The sequence below is a fragment of the Heteronotia binoei genome, chromosome 7 (genome assembly GCF_032191835.1).
Source record: "Heteronotia binoei isolate CCM8104 ecotype False Entrance Well chromosome 7, APGP_CSIRO_Hbin_v1, whole genome shotgun sequence".
Classification (NCBI taxonomy): Eukaryota; Metazoa; Chordata; class Lepidosauria; order Squamata; family Gekkonidae; genus Heteronotia; species Heteronotia binoei.
Window position 1 is genome coordinate 84,717,497 of NC_083229.1, and position 24,223 is coordinate 84,741,719.

Genomic DNA, 24,223 nt, shown 5'->3' on the forward strand with positions numbered 1-24,223 from the left:
GAAGAAAGGGCATGATATGCCTAGTGCACCGACTGGTGCTTCTGATTTGTCTTTAAAAGCAGGCCCATGCAGACCCATTACAAAAGTTTAGCCTTGAAGTAACCATAGGATGAATCCTTGCAGTTAGATTAACTGTGCTGAAGTAGGAGGCCATCTTCTAGGAACTGGTAGAATGCCTTTTTGCAGCTGCATTAACTTGTTTCTTCAGCAATTGAACTGGATCCAGTATAACCCCATGGCTCTTAACTGAATCAGTGAGCATCAGTTGGACCCCACTGGTGAGAAGTACAATGCTCTTCAAGACCTCAGGCTTCTCAAACAGTATTATCTCCTTTTTGTCTGAATTCAATTTCAACTTATTCATCCTTAGATAAGGTATCTTTAAAATGTCTTACATCTCAGATGATAACCCACTTTCAGCTTCTTAGATGTTCAATGCATTACATTTGTCTAGAGGCCCCTTCTGCTCTGATGCCCACAGTGACAGCCATTAGTTATGTCAGGAGCTAGAAGAGTAACCCTGTAGGATTTCCCATGCCAAAAACATAAAGATGAAGTAGCCTATTTCTTTCTATAACCTATGCCATTTCTTTCCCCAGATGTCAAGAGCATCAGAAAACAACACAAGCTTTTTGCCATATTCCACAGCTGTAAAAGTTATCTGCACAAGAATATTATGTTTACTATCACAATACAAATAAATTATACTCTCATGTCTTTTTAAAATATATTTTTCAAGCCTAGATATTTTAATTAGATTTTCCTTTTGTTTACTGAAATCTGATTTCAGATTTATCAGAAATTAACATGATTCTGAGATAGTGAGCAGCTTTTGAAAATTATCCTATCAAGATCTTTTCCTCTAGCATGAGTAATGACTGAAAAGTGAATGAAGAATATTACAATAATAGGAATGTTTAAGGATTCTATTTTACTGCTAAGTCTGATGCCTAGAGCACCATGGCGCAGTGTTAGAGCTGCAGTACTGCAGTCCTAAGCTCTACTCACAACCTGAGTTCAATCCCCGGTGGAAACTGGGTTTTCAGGTAGCCGGCTTGAGGTTGACTCAGTCTTCCATCCTTCCGAGGTCGGTAAAATGAGTACCCAGTTTGCTGGAGGGAAAGTGTAGATGACTGGGGAAGGCAATGGCAAACCACCCCGTAAAAAGTCTGCCGTGTAAACGTGAAAGCAACATCACACCAGACTCGAAAACGACTGGTGCTTGCACAGGAGACCTTTTCTTTTCCTGATGCCTACAATCTGGAGGGGAAAAGACTTATTAGCTGCCTGTTGTGGAGTTTAATTTCAATTGGCACTTCTCTTGCATCTCTCAGCAATGCTTGGTGTTTTTACAGCTTGTATACCTTTGATGAAAGCAATCCATCAAGATTACCAGGGTACTCATTCAGTTTAGTAAAATAATCATGGCTGAGTTCTAGACAGATAAAAAGTAACCATATTTTCACAGTTGTACCCCATGTTTATCTCCAATCTGTGCAAAACAAAAGTTTAAAGCCTTAGGAGAATGCTTTTAAATACTGATAGATGTGCAATCAAATTTTGTCTAAATAATACACTATTAACAGTGTTCAGAAATAAACAGGCTGAAGCTCAGTTAAATAGGTACAGCCTTGAAAGCCAGCCAATAAACATGGAGCAAAGTAGGTCCACATCAAAGTAGACCATGTATTTGTTCAGGTACTTTATAAATAATAAAGTGTAGATTTAGAAAACATTAACATCTGACCAAACACATTACTTTGATGGTAGTTCTTTTGCAGATCTGCATTAGTTTTTTCATACTCAGCACTCCAACAACACATTTACAAATAAATGAACTATGCCTTCTTGAACTGTCAGATCAGCACTCTTCAAGAGAAGTTTTCTCCCTGTTTTAAAAATGACTGCTCATACCAATACTTACAGAAAAATCTACTTAAAAAGCAAACAAAAATAATAAACTAGTTTTGTTGAGTTGAACTAGTTTTAAAAGAAAAACATGTATTATTATGATAGACCTTTATTTGAAGAATAAAAACCACAGCTGCCTAAAACCAACTGTCTATATGCACAATCTTTATCCAAAGAATTAATTTCTCAAATATCCATTTAGTTGGAGATGGGCAATGAATAGAATCTTAATTTGTTGCCTCTATTTTCTCCTGTCTTACTTCCAGTTCATCTGTACTGGCCCTCCTTCCAACTACTATCATAGTTAGCGTCTCAAAGCAACATAGCATTTAAGTATTTTGTTTACTGAATAGATATTATTGAAGATGACAAAAAGATGGCTCAGACAGTCTCACTGCCCCACCCTCATTTCCTTGAGCCAAGGTGATGTCATGTCCAAAGCAATAGTTGCACTTCATTGCTACAATTCTAGTTGCTGCTGTGTCTCCACCCTTCTTCCTCGCACCCACATCAATGCAGAATCTTCCTATGCAACAGCTACTTTACACGCCACCAGTTGCCATAATGTGAATATTTAAAAACTATTACATCAAAAAAAAGACATGTCCCATTAGAAGTGTTAACATTGAGATGTTCACAGTATACTTTAAGATGATGTTCTACTTTCTGCCCTTTGACTATTGCAGTTATTAGGATAATAGTTACAGCAGGTTACTTGACAAGTATGTTAAGTGCAAATTACAAATGTGGACTTGCATCAATTAGTTTACAGTCTTCTAACCAAAATATTCCATATCTGTGTCACTTTTATTTCCATTCCAGAGCTCCATGCTTTCATTCTATTAGGATAGTAATACCATGATTAAGGTTACCCAAAATGCAAAACTACTTTTTTAAATGAAGAGTTAACAGGTATGAGGCAGTGTTGCAGGATTTGTCTGTCAACTTCTATACCAATGTATGTTAATATATAAGACTTTGCAGAGTAGCGTGTATTGCAACTGTACTCTCAGATATAAAAAATCAGCAGTGAAATTCAACAGAAGCATAATGCTGGAGAACAATCCCATTTGTGTGCATTTCAGTTACAAAGTCACACTGCTTAAGGGACTTATTCCCAAATTAAATGTCACATCAGACTGTGTACAATTATGCAGCACTGTGTTTAAGTCTGCTTTCATTTACAAAAATGTAACTGAAAATGAAGTTGCATCCATGTAATATCAAAACTAGAACAAAAATCAGAAATGGAGAGGGCTCTTATAAAAAAGGACTATAATATAAACTTAAACCACACTCAATATAACTCAACAGAATCATAATTTAAACCATGTTGATTATGTTTTATAAAAATATAAAACCAGTCACAAAAAATGATGATTCCAATGTTTTAAATCTTAAAAATTTAAAATGCAAAGCAAGACACCCTTATCATACAAGTTTTATACATTAACAACTCAGGAGAGTAAATCTCCCTTTTCAACCACTTGCCCACAGCTCAGGAAAGTGACATTCAGAAAAGTTTTAGGGTAGAACCACACCCTCATAAAATGTTAAATACCTCTCCCCCCCCCCCCCAGTAAATTCACAAAGTTCCCCACTACTCGGTACTATATCTGGATCTGTTACACGCTGCACGTTTTGGGATCACCCGGTTATCTTTGCGGTCAAATAAAACTTGTGGTAAATCTACCGCTGAGTCATCCTTTCAAAGCGGCACTTCGCTAAGAATCCAAGAGAGTCACCCTTCGAAGCAAGGATCGGCGATTCAAACACAAGGCTTCGTGTTCGGATTCTCGGGTCTGCGACTGCAAGCCTGTCTGGCCCTCCCCTTTCCTCCCCTCCCGCACGTCTGATTAATACCATCTGTTTCCCCCGATCTTTCCGTTTAAGTCCGCAGGAGCCTCTTCTTCCCCAACTTTAAACTCCACTCTGCAGTCCAGATAAAAACACAGGGGACCTTGGGATTGTAAATGCAAGAAGAGGAGGAGACAGCGCTTCCACTGCAGCGGTCCAGATCTACAATTTACTACATAACCACACCCACCGCATTGCAGAAGCCTTGAGGGGGGGTGGGGGTGGAGGCGAACTAGGGAGGGAGAGGAGACGCACACGCAAAGAGCCCACGGGCGACGTACCAGCAGACCAAACTCCAGACGTCAGGCTCAAGGCAAACCGCCCCAGCGTCTGCAGCAAGGCTCTCTGCAAGCCAGCTGGGAAAGCCCAGGTTTGGTGCTCAGCTTTCATTAAAGCAGCTTAAGTTTCTGTATAAGGCCACACAGAACTTTCAAAGGCAAAATGAAATGCAGCCACTTTCTTCCTGCTGTTTCCAAAACTATTTGATAAAGTCATCTAAAGTTCTGGGGTGTTTTGGGTGCCTCTCATCAAAACCACGTCCTCACATTTCACCTCCCTGCCACTCAGCCACAGAAGGCTGCAAGAACCAGTAGTGTCAAGAAGCGTATCATCACACTGATCATGAAGACAATGCAAATGGACAAGCCAACTCTCAAGGTTTCAAGGCTGCCTGTCAGTTTCTTCAAAGGCGACTATGGAGAGGTGCAAAGGGAGGCAGGGAAGTAGGGGAGAGGAAAAACCCCTCTACCACCGATGCTCTGCTCCAGGGCCAGCCCTAGACTGTCTGCTACCCTAAGGCAAGTCTAACTTCTGGTGCCCCTTCCCTGCACTTATAACGTCACCGAGTCACACGGGGGGGGCACCCAATTTGGTGTACCCAGAAACCCAGCACCCTAGGCAATTGCCTAGTTTGCCTAGTGGCAGGGTTGATCCTGCCCTGTCCTTAGAATGTAAGAAGAAAGAACCACCAGCCTGGCACCTTCTCTGGCTTGGATGTGTGTCTCCCATAGTTGGCCAGGCCTAGGCACGTCTATCTGTCCCACCTGGCTAGAGCAGCCAATATCCCCTCCCCTGTGCTGGACAAGGCTCATGCCAGTAGGAAGGAGCAATGTTGTAGGGTTGCCAATCTCCAGGCAGGGCCTGGAAGACTCCAGGCAACAGAGATCAGTTCCCCTGGAGAAAATGGCAACTTTGGAGTGTGCATTCTATGGCATTATAACCCACTGAAGTCCTGCCCCTCCCCAAACCCTCTGTCACAATCCTCAAAATCCCCAGAGTTCTTCGCAACCCAAATCTGGCAATCTTAGTCTCACGCTAGATGGGATGCACCTTTCCCCCACCCCCAGCCAGGCTCAAACTGAACACAATCCACCCTTCTGGCCCCAGCCAACCAGAATCCACCTTCCTAGCTCTGGCAGAGCCTCATGCTAACTGTGTAAGGCTCTCACTGGCCAGGATCTGCCTTTCCTGAGCTGGGCACAGCCCTTCTACCAGGGCTGGCCTAGCCCAAGTGGCGGTCTGGCCATCAGCCTGCCAGGAAATTTCCCAATGGTTATAATTTTATTTAGCATTTCTTTAGGGCACTTGTAACTCACTTTTCCCCATGCAATATTGGGTCCAAATATAAGGCACAAAACACACAAAAGACCAATTTCACAGGTACTAAAAATAAGCCAGTTTCAGAATTTCTACTAGCTATTAATAAAGCAATTCATAAGGCAGAGCAAGTGGAAACAGCTCTGCCCTTAACAGCCAGTCCACCCCTGATTGGCCACCCAGAAAATTGCTGGGAGCTGAATGAGCACAGAGGAACTGCCATCTGGGAATCTACTACCTGATAAAATAATACAGAATGACTTCACAAAGAATCTATGAAAGGCTGGGAGGGAAAAGAGGGCAAGAAGAAATCTGTGGACAGTCTGCATTGCCACACAGAGCTCCAGAGAGGTGGGCAGTGGAAGGCCGCCTACACTCTATGCTCTTCTCAGCCAAGACAATTGCTTCACCGTTATTGATTTATTTACAATATATAAATAAAACATGATAAACACACAATAAAAACAATTATAAAAACTATAAAAATCACAGATTAAAAACTCCCAAATAGGACTATCAATAACAAAAGCTAAATCAATCAAAATGCAGTCCTTAATAAAAATAATCTTCAACTGCCTTCTAAAGATGGAAAGTGAGGAAGCACTTTCCTCCCTGAGGAGGTTGTTCCATAAGTGTGGGGATGCCACAAAAATGCCCCTTCTCCAGTAACCACCAAACCAGCAACTTTAATCTGTGGGAAAGTCAGAAGGACATCTTCCTGCGATCTTAATTCCCATTCCGGCTGTAATCAAAGACAGCAATCACTTTCTCCCCCAACTGGTAGGTAGTCTATATACTTCCTGATAATTTCATATTGGCATTCTCCTTTTGCAAAAATGTCCCATTAAGGACTCCGAGATAAAGAAGTAGCAGCCCTCTACCACCACTGCTCCACAATACCAGAAGAAATCCACCACACTGCACAGGGGTGGCGTGGCACTACAGCATCACTTGAGATCCCAGGAGAGGGGTCGACACGTATGTACTGTCAGCACACGTACTGCCATTCTGTCAGCTCTTGCCAATGCACGAGGACACCGAGGCTATGGGCCATCCCTGCTGGCTTCTCCGCCGGCGCTTGTGCGCAACCATGCCCCCTCCCTCCCCGGATATTCTCCATCACGGTTCTTCAGAAGCGCCTTCTAGCCCCGTCTGAAGGGCACACCACTCGAAGGCGCACACTCGGTTTTTGTTTTTTTGTCATGCTCACTCCAAAGATCTTGGCCGGCTGCCGCAGACAGTTCACCGCCTAAGCCAGATCTCCCGCGCCCCGCTGACACCATCAATGGCCCGCAGCGGCCAGGCCATGACAAGCCGCCTCGTTTGACTGAGGGGAGGACGAGGACCTCTCTTCAGCCCGGCGTGAGGCACACACGCACACAGACTGCCTGCCCCCACTCCCAAGTCTCGCTGCCCTGCTGGCCGACCCCTTTCCCCACCTTTCCGTCCAACAACAACTGTTAACTTAAAAATGGCTTCTAGAACATCTATCCTGAGACTTATATGAATTTGAAGGCCTGGAGCTCTTCCCAAACAGCACCCCCCCCCCCTTCCCCGCTTCCTCTCCACCTCCGACTTTGCAGTGTACAAGGGGGAAAAAACCCTGGCTTGACACCAAGGGAATGATAATAAGCCAGCACCGGGAGGAAAGTGTACCTTGTCAAAAAGGGCGCAGCAGCGGCAGCAGCAGCGGCGGCGAGAGCAAGAGCTGGGCTTCAGATCGAAGTCTGCTTGCAACACGTCACAGGGACGTGCGGCAACTGCAGCAAGCAAGAGCCACGCGTCAGCAGCACAGCCAGGCTCTGCCCAGGACGAGCCCTCTGCGATTTTCAGCAAATCAGAGACCTGCAGACGCCTCCCTAGACCCCAAGAACGGGAAAGAGATAACAGCTAGATCCAGCCGGCTTCGGGGGTGGGGGAGGGGGGAGAAGAAAACTCCTCTGCCTTTTAAAAATAGACCCCCCCCCCCATGCCAAGCGAAATCGCACAGGCACCTACAGGAGAACCCAAACCTACTCTCTTGAATCAGCAGTGCAGATGCTTGGTCAAGCACCACTGAGGGACCCAGTCACAGTCCAAACCTACTTCACAACAGCATCTGCTGCCTGGACCAAGCACAAAAAAATGCCAGTGGTGCAATAACATCATTGCAATTACATGGCATTATATTAAAAAGGGTCAAAATGTTCCACTGGCTCAGCACAGCTCCAGGACCTGGCAAAATGTTGACTACAAGCCCGGAAACATACCATTAGCCAGCAGAACCTCAGTCCAGAACACATTTTATGGAAGTAAGATATATTGATCTGAACAGCTTGGATGATAATTAAGTTGCATGGGTTTTACTTTCCTTCCTTCAACAAGGATATTGACCTTGATCAAATCCAAGCATAAAAATAAGGCTATCTTGCATCAGCTTTCTGCATCAACTTTTTAAAAAGATAATTCTATAAATCGAACTTAACACAACTTTTCCTTGGGCATTAAAGTCATCACAATCACAAAAACTGTTAGCAGGATCAAGGCAGGGGGCCTGAATTTTTAATGTATTTTTGTGCCAGTGGACTTTTTTGGAACAGAAAGCTTTATTTTCTAACGAACACTAGAACCAAAATATGAAGACTGTTTTCTGAGCCAAATACTGATGCAATTACAAAGTGCTACTATGATCAATCTCAGCCCAAGTACAATAAAACCACACTTCCTTAAAAACTGAGAAACAGGGTATAAATGAACCCTTCCTGAATGTGCTGTTTTTGCAAACTTTATTCAACTAGTTTTGCCAAAAACAATGCTAGGCAAAAATAAGGTCCTTCAATATTATGTCTAGAGTTTGCAAAAGAAACAAAAACATAATTGTGAGAATGCCCTTTGAGTTCCTCTGATCTGGCAGTCTGTACATGTTCATCTAAGGTTAGACTAGACAATCAAAGGTCTGTGTGTCTGAATGCAAATACCACTGATCTAACCTGACATTCTGTAATTTGCATCATACAAACAGATGGCCCAAAGAATGTGTATGGCATCAACTGCAGAGAGACAGCATTCCCACTTACAGGCCTATAGCTACAGTGGGGCCCACGGGGGAGGGGGGAGACCACTCCATTCAACCCCCCCCCCCTTCCATTTGTATGGCCCCTCCATTTGAGGGCCTACAGGCGGCTTCCACTGAGCCCCGCGCTCTGCTCTGCACATGAGAAGCTGTGCCAGTCCCCAAACTCTGTTTCCAGCATGCAGACAGGGCAGAAGGCAATTTCCAGAGACTGCAAAAATGCTATGATAACCAATGACATCTGCTTTTTAAAAGTTTGTGAAGTCGTTTTGTGCCCCACAGGCCCCACCCCCACACACCTAAAATTTTATCCTCTGCCCCCCCTCTAAAATTTTCTGGCTACGGGCTTGTCCTCATAACCAATTTAAACAAGAATTTTCCCATATAGAATAAGGAATTATTGGGAGCAATCCTAAACAAGCCTTCTCCAAAGAAAGTTCCATATTATTTAGTGGGGCTCATGCCCAGGACTCTTACAAATCAAAGGCAAACTAAGTTTACAGTTAAAGCTAAGGCAGAGTTTAAAAACTGGGAGAAAGAATGAGATGACACTATAGTCTCTGTTCTTATACATGAATTGGCATACTTGTATGTTGATCCTAAATGCATGGCTTGGGAGTCTGCCCTATTGATTTCAGATAACCTATTTAGGATTATGATAGTATGATACTTAAGGCATGCTTTTTCACGTTTATTGCTTGTATTATCTATTATTTGCTTATCTGAGACAGCTTATTTTGGCTGGTAATTTTTTTATAACCTCAGATACTCCACTACAATGTGATTTACTGGTAAGGAAACAGACAAAACAAGGGAAGTAGCAAAATTTTATTTGTCCTCAAGGGGTAGCATAATCTATTCTCTACCATGTCATATTTACCAATGGTAATGTTACAGATTCCTCTTAGAAATAGGCAGACATAGCAGCCTAAAGGCAGTGTAGTATAGTGGTTAGTATGTCAGACTTGAACTAAAGGCCACCTATTTCATTTTTGATATCTTTTAGAAAAACACTGAGATGCAGCTGGGAGTTTGATCATAACAGTGCCAGAAAAGGGACCCAACTCTTCAGTCTCCCCCCCCCCCCCAATAAATCTTCATTGTATATACTATATTCTTCCATCTGGGGAAGGCAGTATGGTTAGTAAAATGGCCTGCAAGAAAAGGGTTAAGCCAGTCTCACTTTATATTTGCAGCAATTATTTTATTGTAGGGTCTCTCAGCAATTCTCAGGGGAATTATCATATGACGCTAATATATCATATACAGGGATCTCTCAGACAGCACACATTTGACCTGTGTTACACAAGCTGCACTGGCTTACAGTGGAGCACCAGATCTGGTTCAAGATTCTGGTTTTGACCTTCAAGGCCATTAGCAGTTAGGGACCCATATACCTTCTTGGCACTGCACGATCCACAACTTGTGATCTGGACCCATGTCCGTCCTGGCTAATTAAGGCCTGCCAGGAGGAACTAAGGTGTCCTATACGGGACATCATAAATCGATCCCTTTCAGAGGGTACTTTTCCAACACCCCTGAAAGAGGCAGTGGTCCGCCCTCTCCTGAAAAAAGCTACATCAGACCCGGCCGAATTGGCACATTACCGACCGGTCTCAAATTTGCCGTTTCTGGGCAAAATTATCGAGAGGGCTGTGGCGTTGCAGTTACAGGACTTTTTGGAGGACGCTTCCGTCCTGGACTCGTGCCAGTCCGGCTTTCGCCCGGGCCATGGGACAGAAACAGTCTTGGTCGCCCTCATGGATGACCTCCGGCAGCAACTGGACTGAGGCGGCTCGGCAGTATTGCTACTGCTAGACCTATCGGCTGCGTTCAATATGGTCGATCATCGGCTGCTGTCCCGCCGCCTCGCCGACGCAGGAATTCGGGGGCTAGCCTTACAGTGGCTCTCCTCCTTCCTTGAAGGTCGGGGACAAAGGGTGGCAATTGGGGGGGAGCTGTCCCAGAGACACCCACTTCACTGTGGGGTGCCTCAGGGGGCAGTTCTCTCCCCGATGTTGTTCAACATCTTTATGCGCCCCCTTGCCCAGATTGCATGGAGGTACGAGCTTGGCTGTCATCAGTACGCTGATGATACCCAGCTCTATCTATTGATGGACGACTGGACTGGTGATGTCCCTATAAATCTGGACCGAGCGTTACAAGCCGTGGCTGACTGGCTCAGGCTGAGCGGGCTGAAGTTGAATCCGGCGAAGACTGAGGTCCTTTGCGTGGGCCGCGGCGGACCAGGAGGGGAGATCACCCTACCGGCTTTTGACGGTGCGCCACTGATACCAGTGCGCAGGGTCAAGAGCCTGGGAGTGCTACTGGAATCCTCTTTATCAATGGAGGCCCAGATAGCTGCCACTGCTAGAGCTGCCTTCTTCCACCTCATGAGGGCGAGGCAGTTGGCTCCCTTCTTGGAATGCGGCGACCTAGCAACTGTGATCCACGCAACGGTCACCTTGAGACTAGACTACTGCAATGCCCTCTACATGGGGCTGCCCTTATACCGAACACGGAAACTCCAGGTAGTGCACAACGCGGCGGCCAGGCTGCTGGTGGGACTACCTCGGTGGGAACACGTGCGGCCTGGGCTGCGGGACCTGCACTGGCTGCCGGTTATGTACCGTGTTCGCTATAAGGTGCTGGTTATTACCTTTAAAGCCCTATATGGCCGAGGACCTGCCTACCTTAGGGACCGCCTCTCCCCATATGTCCCCCAGAGAGCACTGAGATCTAGCTCTCAAAATCTTTTAAAAATCCCTGGGCCAAGAGAAGCTAGACTGAAGACAACCAGGGAGCAAGCTTTTTCAGCAATGGCCCCTCGATGGTGGAATCAACTTCCAGAGACGATGCGAGCCCTGCGGGACCTGAATCAATTCCGCAGGGCTTGCAAAACTTTTCTCTTCCAGCTTGCCTTTAAGATAGAACCTGACTAAATTGAAATTGGAACTGACCTGTAACCATCTAGCCATCTTATGTATGATTGTGACCTATAGCACCTTATAGTACCTGTTTTTATCTATTTTAATTAATTTATGTAATTGAATTGTACTTAAAATTCTTGTTTACATTGTATTTTATCTAAATCATGGTTTCCATGTCTGTGAGCCGCCCTGAGCCTGCCTTTGGCGGGGGAGGGCGGGATATAAAAATAAACTTACTTACTTACCTTTGGGACTGCCTCTCTCAATATGCTCCTAGAAGAGCATTACACTCCAGCAATAAGAACCTTCTGGTGGTCCCTGGCCCAAGAAAGATCTAGCTGTCCTCAACTAGGGCCAGAGCCTTTTCGACCTTGGCCCCTGCCTGGTGGAGGGCATCCATGCCCTATAGGATTTATTACCTTTCCATAGGGCTTGCAAGGCAGAAATGTTCCACCAGGCATTTGGTTGAGGACAGTGATGGCCTGATACTCTCATACCCCTACCTTCCCCTATATTCCTCCACATCCCTCCACCTAGGGGGCTGGTGGAAACCGAAATCTGTAGTCATGCTGGCTATTGTATTGCTCTGTTTTTAAAAATATTTTAAATGCTATTTAAAACCTATTATTTATTGTTTTCTATTTCTGATGTAAGCCATCCTGAGTCCTGCTTGCAGGGAAGGGGAGCCAACAAATTGAATGGAATAAAATAAATCATTTTGCATTAGAAATAATGTTTTGTTCTATGACATAAAAAGGCACATGATTTGTTTGTCACTGCCACTGTATGTGTCTGTCTGTCTTCATCATCATCACCAATCAATCTATATAAACTTTATACCAGTGGTGTATCAGAGGTGGAGTGGGAGCGCATTCTGCCCAACATGCAGCTTGAGAAACACCCTTGAAGGAAGGCCTTTGAAGCCAGTGTCATGCTGCATCCAGCTGAATGTCTTCCCTTTTATTTCTAAAATGCAGTTCTGACTGCAGCCACTAGGGTCACAGAGAAGTCTGAGCATAGCAAAAAACAAACAGTCTAGGATCTGCTAGACTTCCCTTTCTCCAGGATTGAAGCAAGCTTGCTTAATAGATCATACAACCAAGCCAGCACATTAATAGGTGCTACACTAATTGCCAGCCTGCAGGTCATTTGCTCCAATACTCTAGCCTTTCTGTCTTCCTTTCCTTGCACTCAGCTCAGCCAGTCTTGCAAAGCAGTAAAGGTGCTGAGCAAGATAAAACAACTTTTCTTTCTCTTAATTTTTCTCCCTCTTTTCTACACATTTGTCATTCTTTTCTGTCTCCCTTCACCTAAGTTTTCCATGCCCTCCCCCTTTATTTTAATGTCTTGGTCTCAAGACCTTCTCATTCCTATCCTGCATGAGAGAATGTATTTAAGAGTAATACAGTAGCAAACCTTTGTTAATATTATAGACAAAAGGCACTGGGTTTGCTGGGTACTGTACATTGCACTGGTTCTGCTGGGCTTACAAAAATGCTTCCTCTTCAGTTTCTACTAGAGATTCTCTGGCTTGACTTTAGTCATTTGTCAACAATGGAGGATAGGGGTACCTTCTTTGCAGGATAATATGTTTCATAACATCCAGTCTAGCGAAGCTTGCAATCACTATTTTGGGATGCACTGGCTAATAATAGTTAATAAAAGTTAGTACACTTCTAGCTCTCCAAAATGCTTCATAGATGTTTGAGATGGTCAGCTCTTGGGCTTCAAAATGGAAAACAGAAGTCCTCCCAAATGCCTGCTCAGAACACGAGTGGTGTGATGGATTTTTTATTTTTTTGCCTTCAAGTCACAGCTGACTTACAGGTAACCCTGTAGGGTTTTCAAGGCTAGGCTGTGAGTAATGTAACTGGCCCAAGGTCACTCAGCAAGCTTCCATGTCATGAGTGAGGATTCAAACTTGGATCTCCCAGATGCTAGTCTGATACTTTACCACTACACCACACTGTCTCTTGTGATGAAATAGTGCATTGGAATTTGAATCTTTTTTACTGGCATAATTACATATATGAAGTCAAATAAAAGAACATTTTCACTATCTGTGGTGTTTTTTGGGGGGGCATTGAAACAAAGTTAGGGTCCAGTGGCACCTTTAAGACCAAACTTTGTTCTGCTGCTTCAGACCAACATGGCTATCCACCTGAATCTATTTTCCGGCCATTATTATTATTATTTTTATTCATGATTATTACAGAAAGTAATTCTGTCACATAGAGGAGGACCCCTGACCTGGATAGCCCCAGGATAGCCTGAACCCATCAGATCTCAGAAGCTAAGCAGGGCCTACATGGAGGCAGACAATGGCAAACTACCTCCAAATGCTTTTTGCCTTGAAAACCCTATGTGGTTGCCATAAGTCAGCTGTGACTTGACCACAAAACAAACAGAGGAGGGCAGTGTTGAAAAATTATCTACCCTGGGTGCTAAACTGACTTGGTATGCCACTAATTATACCATTCAATGATCATGGGTGAATTCATTTTTTCAACCAGTTGCTTTCTATACTGGCTCCAATATTCAATTAAATGGAACTTTTAAAAGCAATAATGGAATGATAAGAAACTTGAAATAAGTTCGTTAAATGTTAAATGTTAGCTTTTTGTTGTGGTGGTTACAACCAGGGCTACCCCTATAACACATATCTAATCTCAAACAATGGCCCCAGAATGCTGAACACACATTCCACATTCTCATGCCATATATAGGTAAGGGGAATTTTTCTGCAAACCTGACAGAACCCCTAGGGAGAAATGCTGGAGAAGGGAGAAATTGGGGGATGCAGACTGATAGGATTCTCCTCCCAGATCTTGTTTACTTTTAATAAAATTACAATTAATTGTGAACGCATTAGGATTCTAAGAATGATTATAAAATATAGTCATTACAACACAAAACCCTGAAGGAAGAAAAATGAGTGGCACCTGCAATTTGGACTGTCTCCAAGAGCCAAACAAAATTTGCCAAGGTCTGTGTGACGCACTCCTCCCCTTCCACGCTGTTGTTCTGATCAAATGTACAGCCCACTAAGGCCACAGTTCAGGTTTTTATTTTGAAGTCTGGAGTCAAGCTGCAAATTTCCTTCATAACTTACAGTCTGATCAATAATGTTCTGATAATCTCCTCTGGCCCTTTTAAAGAGAGGCCATTTCATTCTGCGCTATCCATGGTGTTTAGCAGTGGCTTTCAAGATTTCAAAATCCATGCAAAGCACTTTAATTTATATCATTGGGTTTACAGGAGCATTAATATTGTTATAGATGCCCCATTTCCCTGAGCAGTGAGAAGTCCCCAAGGATGCTGCCCATCCTTGCTCAACAGCCATAACAATATTATTCAAGTTTCATAACAATTTCCTACAAGGACATGGTGAAAACTTTCTAATCAGTATTTCATCCTCAAGATTTATTTGCAAAATGAGCAGCAGAACTAGGATTTTAGCCCATAGACATGAATGAAATGGCAAAGAATAAAATACTTCCTTATTGCCATAGATTGTTCCTAGTTCTTGTATTAGAGGCAGGGAAGACAGGATATTCTCTTTACTTTGCCTTAAATCTCATCTTCTTTCTGGGAAACATCTCGGTTTTTTGTACTCTTATTCTGAGCTGAACTTCAGCATTTTTTTTTTAAAGATGAGGTCATTCATCTGAACATAATGTTCCAGACGAGCATTAGCTATTGATTTGTACCACAATCTCATAATAATTGGCATTATTTTCCATATTGTTCTTAATGCAGCCTCACTGAACAGAAGTCCTCAATCAACTGTCCTCAGTTACCCTTCTAAGCTGACAAAACTGGTAGATCAGCTACTAAATCTACAAATCTATGTACATATACTCCTGAGCAATCCCATTCAACTTGGTGGGACTTGTTTCTCAATGAATGTATAGCTTTAACTTTCTCAGTGAACGTGATTATTCTTCTTGTGTATTCATTCAAGTGTTTTACTCAGTTTTTAATTTCTAAGGTATGAGGTTTTAAAAAGCTGGACTTCAAGACTCCTTCCTGGTGAGACCAAAAACAGATTGCAAATCTGAAATCTGATAAGCCTTAGACTGATTTCCTGTATGTTATCCTCTTTTTTGATCCAACTTCAGCTACTACCTTTTCTGTAGTTTCACTATTAACTACAGAATGTTGCTCCCTTGCTTGCAATGTTTTTCTAAATAGAAATGATATTTTAAATCTAGTTTTTTATTCCACCCTTCCATCAAGGAGTAAGGAAGTGGTTTTTCCAGGTGGGTAGCCATGTTGGTCTGAAGCAGCAGAACAAATTTTGAGTCCAGTGGTATCTTTAAGACCAACAAAGTTTTATTCAAGGTATGAACTTTTATGTCCCAGTATCTAAGGAAGTGTGCCTGCACACAAAAGCTCATACCTTGAATAAACCTTTTTGTCTTCCAGGTACCATTGGAGTCAAAATGTGTTCTTCTTTTTCCATGTTATCCTCACTCCAACAGCACAAGGTAGGTAAGGCAGGCAGGCAGAGAGAGAGAGACAGAGATAGAGAGAGAGAGATCACCCAGAGAGCTTCATGGTAGAGTAGGGATTTGAACCAGGGTTCTCCATATCCTAGTCCAACTCAGGGTTGGATCCAGGGGTGGCAGAGGGGGGTGCTTGCCCTGGGTGCTGACAGAGGAGGGGTGCGCCAAATTGGGTATGGAGTCCATTGTATTCTATGGGACCATAAGATAGAATGGCCAATAAGGAGGCGCCATTTTTTAAATTTGCGCCCCCCCCCCCCCTCAAAAAACATGTAGATCCGGTCCTGGTCCAGATATGTAATGTTTGCATCATTTAATGTGTCATGTTAATTCTTATGCTTTGCTTCACTGTTATTTCTGGTATGTTCCAGATTCTGACAAGTCACATACTACTGCACTATCTATTGGATTGCCCATCCTGTTGGTTGCACTGATCTCTTCAGTATAATCCGCTTGAAGTCCTAGTAAGAAAGGCAAACTATAGACTATAATGTAAACAAATTCTAGCTATTAAACCACACTAACTAGTCTGCTGTTTAAGTACTGGATCTTGTTAGAGCAGAAGTAAATCTTTCACATAGCACTCCCGATGCAGCTGCAAAGGGGCACAGGGAGAACAGCCATTAATATGACCAGGGAAGGGCCATCAAACTTTAAGCAGATCACAGTGGAAAATGATATAGGCCCCTGTATCATGCTTGCATTTTTTGTTTGTTTTTTTACTGACAGGGAAGCAACTGAGGGAAGAGGATGATTTTCAGACTAAGAAAATGATACTGGGGGAAAAAAGTAAATAAATAGGCCCCAACTTCATTTAGTATTAACCAAAGTGGTAATAGATTCAGGTGAGCAGCTGGAAAACCATTTACGGATCTTCCTGAACATTTATTTATTATGGTAATTATAAGCATATAATCTCTTAAAGAAATCTTAATCTCATGAGGCAAAAAAGGCTGCTGCAGGATTTTAACACAAAAACATATTGGGGCAGATTGGCTATTTGCTTTACTGGGAAATATCCCAGTGGGCTTCAACCATAAGTCCTGTCCACCTCACAGCAGTACCTGGCATTACCCTGTTGGCCAAGATAGTATGGCCAGTGAGGAGGGGCATAGAAGCACCCAGATTCACCCTGTGCCAGAATGTGATTAGCAAGTGTGAAGAACAGGTACACTGGAGCACAGCTCCACTCTGCAAGGAAGAGCACAGACATGGTGGCACGTTGCTTTGCCTTCACCCTACTAGTCCGGGCAAAGCATCTCAGGAGAAACATGGGCATGGAGGCACCTAGGTTCCCTCATCAAAGAGAAACAAGGGCATGGTGGCACCCAGATTTCTCTTGCTGTGCCAGATGTGCCTTGTGAGAAGGAGCAGGGATGTGGTGGCAGATTGTGCTTCCTTTTTCTTCATGTGGTTCTGCAGTCCTGCAGCAGGAAAGGGGATGTGGTTCTTTTCTAAGGCTATTTTAGTCTCCCAATCCACACTCAGCACACACAATAACTTTATCAAGACCAGTATTTTACTAACTTCTTTCCTTGAAGACAATACCTAGTTAATGCATTTTGCAGGAAACAACAGCTGTAAATTCTTGACACCATCTCTGAAACAAGAGGGGGGGGTTTCAATATACAAATAATGTGTTCATGCAGGGATCATTTGTTTGGATTGCTCTTTAACTGCTCAGTATAACCCTTTTACAGCCTTGCATAGAATTTACAGAACCGGCACTTGACTAAAAAGGAATCACTAGGAAAACTGTAAGCATCCCGCCACACATCAGTGCAAGCAAAAACTTGTCTGGATTTGGTGCAACTTAAAACACTGACTATTCTCCCTTTGAACTTTTATTGTGACGGCTAAAGACAAAACAGGAGCTGGTGAGTAATTATTGAGATCTAATGTGAGGCTATGTTCTGTAAGGATGTAAAAATGTTCTATTATAATTAATCAAATTGAGAAATTAATGCAATATTCAATCATCTCTAAGTCCAACCATTATTCTGATAACATGTCCAGGATGAAGAAGTTTGGGGAGAGACACTGAGGAAAATGTAATTCAGCAGCCACGTAGCTGAGGGACATTTACCTATCTGAAGATATTTAGGGGTGTCGAACTCAATTTGTTATGAGGGTTGGGATCTGACATAAATCAGATCTTGTCAGGCTGGGCCACATGTGTCATAAAATGTAATGCCAGGTAGTGGAGATATAAACTTTATAAAGGACACAAACACAATTAAAGTTTTTTAAAAACTTAAAACATGCTTAAAACATTAGCATTCTTGCAATATTTTGTTTAACAGTCTCTGATAACTGACACCTCTTGCTGTGAATTATTGCATCAAAAACTGGAAACAATGTCTGAGCTGTAGCAATCTTGACTATGCTGTTCAGGTGTGTATCTGTAAGTTGCAAACCTACTTTTGATTTATTGGCATCATTACAGAAATCTCATGGTCAGTGCTTTGAGTCTAAAACCCAGAGGAAAACATGAAATAGCTGGATGCTGTGAGCTTTTGTACATAAATTGTTTCCTGTGCTGGACAAGAACATTTGAAGACATCATGACACAGACTGAGGGCTATGTGTTTGTATACACAACTATAGTATTCCCCAGAGAAATAACTACATTTCCTATGTGGTAGTGTGAGAATTGAGAGACAGCAATGTATCAGCCTACAATCTGGGAAGTCTAAATTCAAAATCCCCAGTCTGCAAAGGAAGTGTGCTAGGTGAACACTCTCAGCCTAATCCACCCTATTGGCATTGTTATTTCTCATCTAAATAGTTCACCTTGCTTTCCTACTGAGAAAGACTGGATCATGAGAGTATGAATACAGTGAAAAAGAGGAGGAGAACACAATTGCACCCAGGAGAGCCATAGCATAATGATCCAACAATCTCTCTCTCTCTCTCTGTAGGAAGGCAAAAGGCTCATACTTTGAATAAAACGCCATTAGTTTTAAAGATGCTTTATTTGTATCTCTCCCATGCAAATGAGAAGACTGGGGAAAGCAAGCTCTTACTCTTTTTCCCTCTCTTCCTCTCTTACTCTCCCTCTCTTCCTCCCCAGGAACAAAAAGTGGGAGGAACCTCAGCCAATGGAGGGAAGAGAGACTTGGCTCTGTAATCCCTGTGCAGTTGAGAGAGCCTGGCAAAACAGAAGAAAGCAAGAGAGAGGGAGAAGGAAGCAGACCACAGCCAGTTGCTCCCAGATGCACACAAGCCCTGTGGGGGCTGGATTCGTCCATTTGATACCCCAATAGATCTTTCCACCAAATAATATCTCATTAATAAGCCTGTCTCTCCAAAATACTTTTTATACCAATTATATTGCTCGGCTAGAGTTGCCAACCTCCAGGCGGGTCTTGGAAATCTCCTATAATGAAAACTAGACTCTACATCACAGAGATCAGTTCCCTTGGAGCATATGGCTGTTTTAGAGAGTAGACTCTATGGCAGGGGTCCTCAAACTACGGCCCGCGGGCCAGATGCGGTCCGCTGAGGACGTTTATGCAGCCCACCGGATTATGGCAAAATCAGACCGGAAGTGACATTCGACCTAAACTCGCGTTAGCAACGCACACTTCCGGCACTGGGCTGAGGCGGCGGAGACAGAGTGTGAGGTGATACCAAGGTGAGGTGAGTTCCCAGGCCGGGGTGTGTGGTGTGGGGAAGGGAGAGAGATGCAGAAGACGGAGAACTGACGGCCCGCAGCCTTGTACAGTAATGGCAGTCCGGCCCTCCAACAGTCTGAGGGACAGTGAACTGGCCCCCTATTTAAAAAGTTTGAGGACCCCTGCTCTATGGCATTATACCCTAGAGAGGTCTTTCTCTTCCCCAAGGCCCACCCTTCCTAGGCTCCACCCCCAAATCTTTAGGAACATCCCAACTCAGAACTGGCAACCCTATTGCTGGGTCTTTGATCCAGGAAGGTTTCAACTTGAATACTTACAAACACAGGTAGGGCAAGGTAGAAGGTATATGTTCCTCAGGATAACAGACAGGTGATTTTAACCGTTTGTACCTGTGCTGTTTCTCTGTACAAGTGACATCTCAACCACAGCTATTTGTAGTTCCAGTTGGGGAAAAAATCCACAACCAACTACGTTGTATTAGACATGATCAGAGAAATACTTCTGTATTTACATAAATTCACCTACTGACACACAGAGAAATTGAAAACCAGAAGAAACATGCAAGTGCAGGGAGCTTAATCCACATTTCCTTCTCCTAACTTGAGCTGCATTTGTTTCAGTATTTACTTAGCTGGAAGAAAAAGGATGGTATTTCATAGAATTATAGAGTTGGAAGGGAACGCCAGGGTCACCCCCTGCACAATGCAGGAAATTCACAAATACCACCCCCTATATTCACAGGATCCTCATTGCTGTCAGATGGCCATCTAGTCTCTGTTTAAAAACCTCCAAGGAAGAAGACCTCACCACCTCCTGAGGAAGCCTGTTCCACTGTGGAACCGCTCTAATGGTCAGGAAGTTCTTCCTAATGTTTGAGAAGGGACAGTATTTATCTTCCCTAACATTTATCTAAAAAGAAAAAGGAAGTCAATATCTCCATATTCTTTACATGTGGATAAGCAGGCTTACAAAAATATACAAGAACTAGTAATAGCCCCATTATGCGGAGAAATACAAGAGGCACTAGAATTTGTTGTTGAGCAGGCTTACAGAAATATACAAGAACTAGTAAGACAACAGGCACCAGAAATTTGATGTCGGTGGGTGTCATGGCCTTGGGGGGGAGGTGTGCTGGGGAGGGAAGGGAAAGATAGAGGGAGGCAAGGTATGTCAAGAAGGCAGCTGTAACTATCAACCTACCTTTACCTGCCCCTCTTGACTTCAGCTTTCCATCTCCTCCCCTCCTCCCTGCGGCCTCCACCTAGGAAAATGATAATTTTTCTCTGCAGTGGGGACCAAGCAGCTTATTTCCTCTCCCCCTTTTGATCTGCATAACAGCCCCATGAGGTAGATTAGGCTGAAAATATGTGCGTGGTTCAAAATCACCAGGTCAACTTCCACAGTAGGAATCTGGGTCTGGCAGACCCTGCTTTGAAGTGCTGACAGTCACATCACAGTGGCTGCTGCTGAACAGGAGCAAGCAGCCAGGCCTAGTTAAGTCATGCCAGTCATATGGCATTAAGTCACCCGGAGAGTGCTGCCAGGCCTAGGGCAGAAAACCTCCAGGTAGAGGCTGAAGATCTCCTGATATCACGACTGAACTCCAGACAATAAATACCTTTTCCCCTGAAGAAAATAACAGCCTTGGAGACTGGGTCCTCAGCTGCCCCAAAGTGTGGCTTCCACTGACTCCACCACAAAATCTCCAGGAATTTTCCAACCCGCCACTGGCAACCATAGTCAGGAGTGACCCCAGTGACTTCTCCCTCAAAGGCCATAGGCCTTGAAAGGGCCTCCCCCCCACCCACCTTTTACTGAAAGAACTAAATTGGTTGGCTAGCAACAGGTACTGAGGGGAAAACGAAGGCAGCCTCCCCAGTGGCCAAAAATAAACACAAGATGCCATATTCTCTCTCACTCTTCCCTCCCCCCCCCTCTGTTTCTAGAATAAAATGTTGTTGTTCTGCTGGGAAAGGATGGCTTTTTTATCTATGTCTCTCTGGCTGTTTAGTTCCTGGAGGGGGAGGAACCCTCAGCCAATTAAAGGTAGGTTTTCTTTCTCTCCTCTTGAGTGGTGGTTGATGGGTCAATGGTTGATGCACACCCCTCAGCCAATGGGAGACCTATATTTGGCCACCCCACCGGGCTTTTATTATAGAAAGGATAGTCCTGTTTCTAGAAGTGGAGGAGTCCCAATGAAACAAAGACCACATAGGCAAACATTACTAAAACAGTATTATAACTTATAGTTCAATTTCTGTGAAGAATTAAGCATACTTTCAATGCCATCCTAAGCAGAATTACACCCTTTAAATCTACTATGATCAAAGAGCTTGGAAGGGTGTAACTCGGCTTAGAACAGCACTGTTACTGCTGCATGGGATCAAAAGCCCAAATCACCTGTATGACTGTTTTATTCAAGTACTTCTTCATAAATGTATTTAAAGTTAAAAGTGTATTGTTTACTAAGATGTGAACACATGGTTCAGTTTCTGGGTAGACAAATAAAATTTGCTTTATAGTTCTTCGGCTGTGCAATTGCTATAGGTGAATCCAGAGCTATTTCATGAGGCAGTGAATGCAGAGGACATTAAACTTGCTACAAGTTTTTACACTGAATGGTCAGATTTATAGACAAAGAAATAAAAGAGTAGTCAGCTATAAGACTGACAAACCTAATGCAGAAAATGTCACTTTCACATTTTCAAATGCATATTATTTTTACGGCACATTTACTTCCACATTCTTTGTTAAGGAATATCATTGCTGTCTCAGGACAAAAAGAATTCTATGTACCAAGAAGCTCTGAATATAACACTCATGTGTAATTAGGGTTCTTTTCATTTATTAGCGGCCCCATGGCCCAGAGTGGTAAAGCAGCAGTACTGCAGTACTGTGATCTGAACTCTCTGCTCACACCCTGAGTTCGATTCTGGCGGAAGCTGGATTCAGGTAGCCCGCCCAAGGTTGACTCAGCCTTTCATTCTTCTGAGGTCAGTAAAATGAGTACCCAGCTTGCTGGGGGGGGAAGTGTAAAAGACTGGGGAAGGCAATGGCAAACCACCACGTAAAAAAAAAGTCTGCCCTGAAAACGTGAAAGCAACGTCACCCCAGAGTTGGAAACAACTGGTGCTAGCACAGGGGACCTTTCCTTTCCTTTCCGTTTATGTTATGTCTGCATAGCAGATATGAATGATCTCAATTCTATCGTGGTTTTACTTTATATGACCTAGTTATCATTGTGCTTCTCAAGGAAAGGACATAAGTGAACTAAGCATGTCTACTCCCATTTTACTCAATGGGGTTTACTTCCAGGAAAATGTTAGGATTTCAGTCTATGAAGCTTTTTTACTTTCACTGATTAAGCTTACAACTCAACTAGCAGGGCAATTCTAAATCCCATCTCTGAATGGTTTATGATGGTGACTAAGCCCTCAGCAGCATATCTTGAAGATATGTTGGTGTATCTCTAGTCACGTTGGCACTAAACTGATAGAACCTTAACCCCTGCGTATAAACAGGCAGCATCAGGGATTTGTCAGGAGAGGAGGAGGATTTAGTCAGCATTCTAAGCTTCTTTAGCCCCAGACATGGCCCCCTAACACTGACATTTAGGTCAGTAAAAACATTGGTGTAGCTTTAAAATAAATGAATTGAACACAAGGAGAGTTCTCCCATCCCATACTCAAGTCCCAGCACAAACTGAACGAGCTGACAACTCCATTCACTTGACTTGCTGCCAGTAATTCTGATGCTGTTCAATAAATGTGTGGACTGCTTCACAGCTGAGTGATAAGGGTTCTACAGAGAGAGATTAGATCCCACCACTGCTTGTTACCAATCTGCACAAGTAAGAGAACTGAGGGCATAGACCAGTGTTTTCGCAGATATTACAAGGGTCCCCAGTTTGCACACTCATAGCCTATGTGGTGAAGAGCAGGAGTACAGACTGAGTAAAACAATTGCTGGAATGAATAGGAGCAAATTGTGAAATGAGACCCTGGAGTGCAAGAGCTGGTGGTGCATTGTAGATAGCTGGTCAAAATGATGGGTGTGTGGGGCAGCCAGTCAGCATGACAGGCCTGTCCCAAGTGATTATTTTAAATGGAGTAAAATCTCAGCTAATGTGGAGTTCCCTTTCTGGCTTTCTAGCCACATGCTAGACTAGAATGAACAACTTCAGGTAGGTTATTTTTCTGAATGTCCAGTTGGGAATGTGGTTGAAGGACTGCTCCCATGTGTGAGAACTGTGCATTCCAGACTGGCCTCTTCCATCTCTTTTGCTGTTGACCAATGTGTTGGGGCCAAAAGGCAAGCTTTGCCTTCTTGCCAGTATCTCCCTTACTGAGTTCTGATTCTGTGGTCACTGACTGAAACATGGATGCCTTTCACCAGTGAGCTAAGGAAGCTAACAGACTGCCTTCTAAGAATATACAGTTGTGTGTTTTCTTGTTACCCCAGTTTTTGCAATTCTCTTTGCCTGGCAAATGGTTGGTGCTCTCCAGCCCTGTTTTTCCTAAGATGTGAATCATAGTGCAGGAGAAGTCTTGGGTGCTCTATCAGAGTTTCTTCTACTGAGTGAACTACAAGAACATGTGAATGCTGTGTCTGGAGTGGCCATGTCGCCCCCGCTCCAAGTATCTATCAAAAGGGATGTTGGTTGCAGGAGGCAATTGAAACCTGCTTCTGTCAAGTTCCCTGGACTATATTCACTCCAGGGCTTTTTTTTTT

General features: G+C 43.5%; 1 protein-coding gene across 18 annotated transcripts in view; it reads right to left on the reverse strand.

Annotated features, from left to right (window-relative positions):
- Positions 1 to 24,223, reverse strand: part of EPB41L3 (erythrocyte membrane protein band 4.1 like 3) — a 255,856-nt gene that overhangs the window by 173,885 nt on the left and 57,748 nt on the right. For 14 of the 18 annotated variants that reach the window (XM_060243963.1, XM_060243960.1, XM_060243955.1 and 11 more), the window contains exon 1: positions 7,021 to 7,190. The exons of 1 other annotated variant lie outside the window; for it this stretch is intronic. The gene's annotated coding sequence lies outside the window, so the exon portion shown is untranslated. Of the gene's footprint in view, positions 1 to 3,774; positions 3,945 to 7,020; positions 7,191 to 24,223 lie in introns of those variants that run through there. 3 more of the 18 variants (XM_060243969.1, XM_060243966.1, XM_060243951.1) reach the window with 2 other exon arrangements.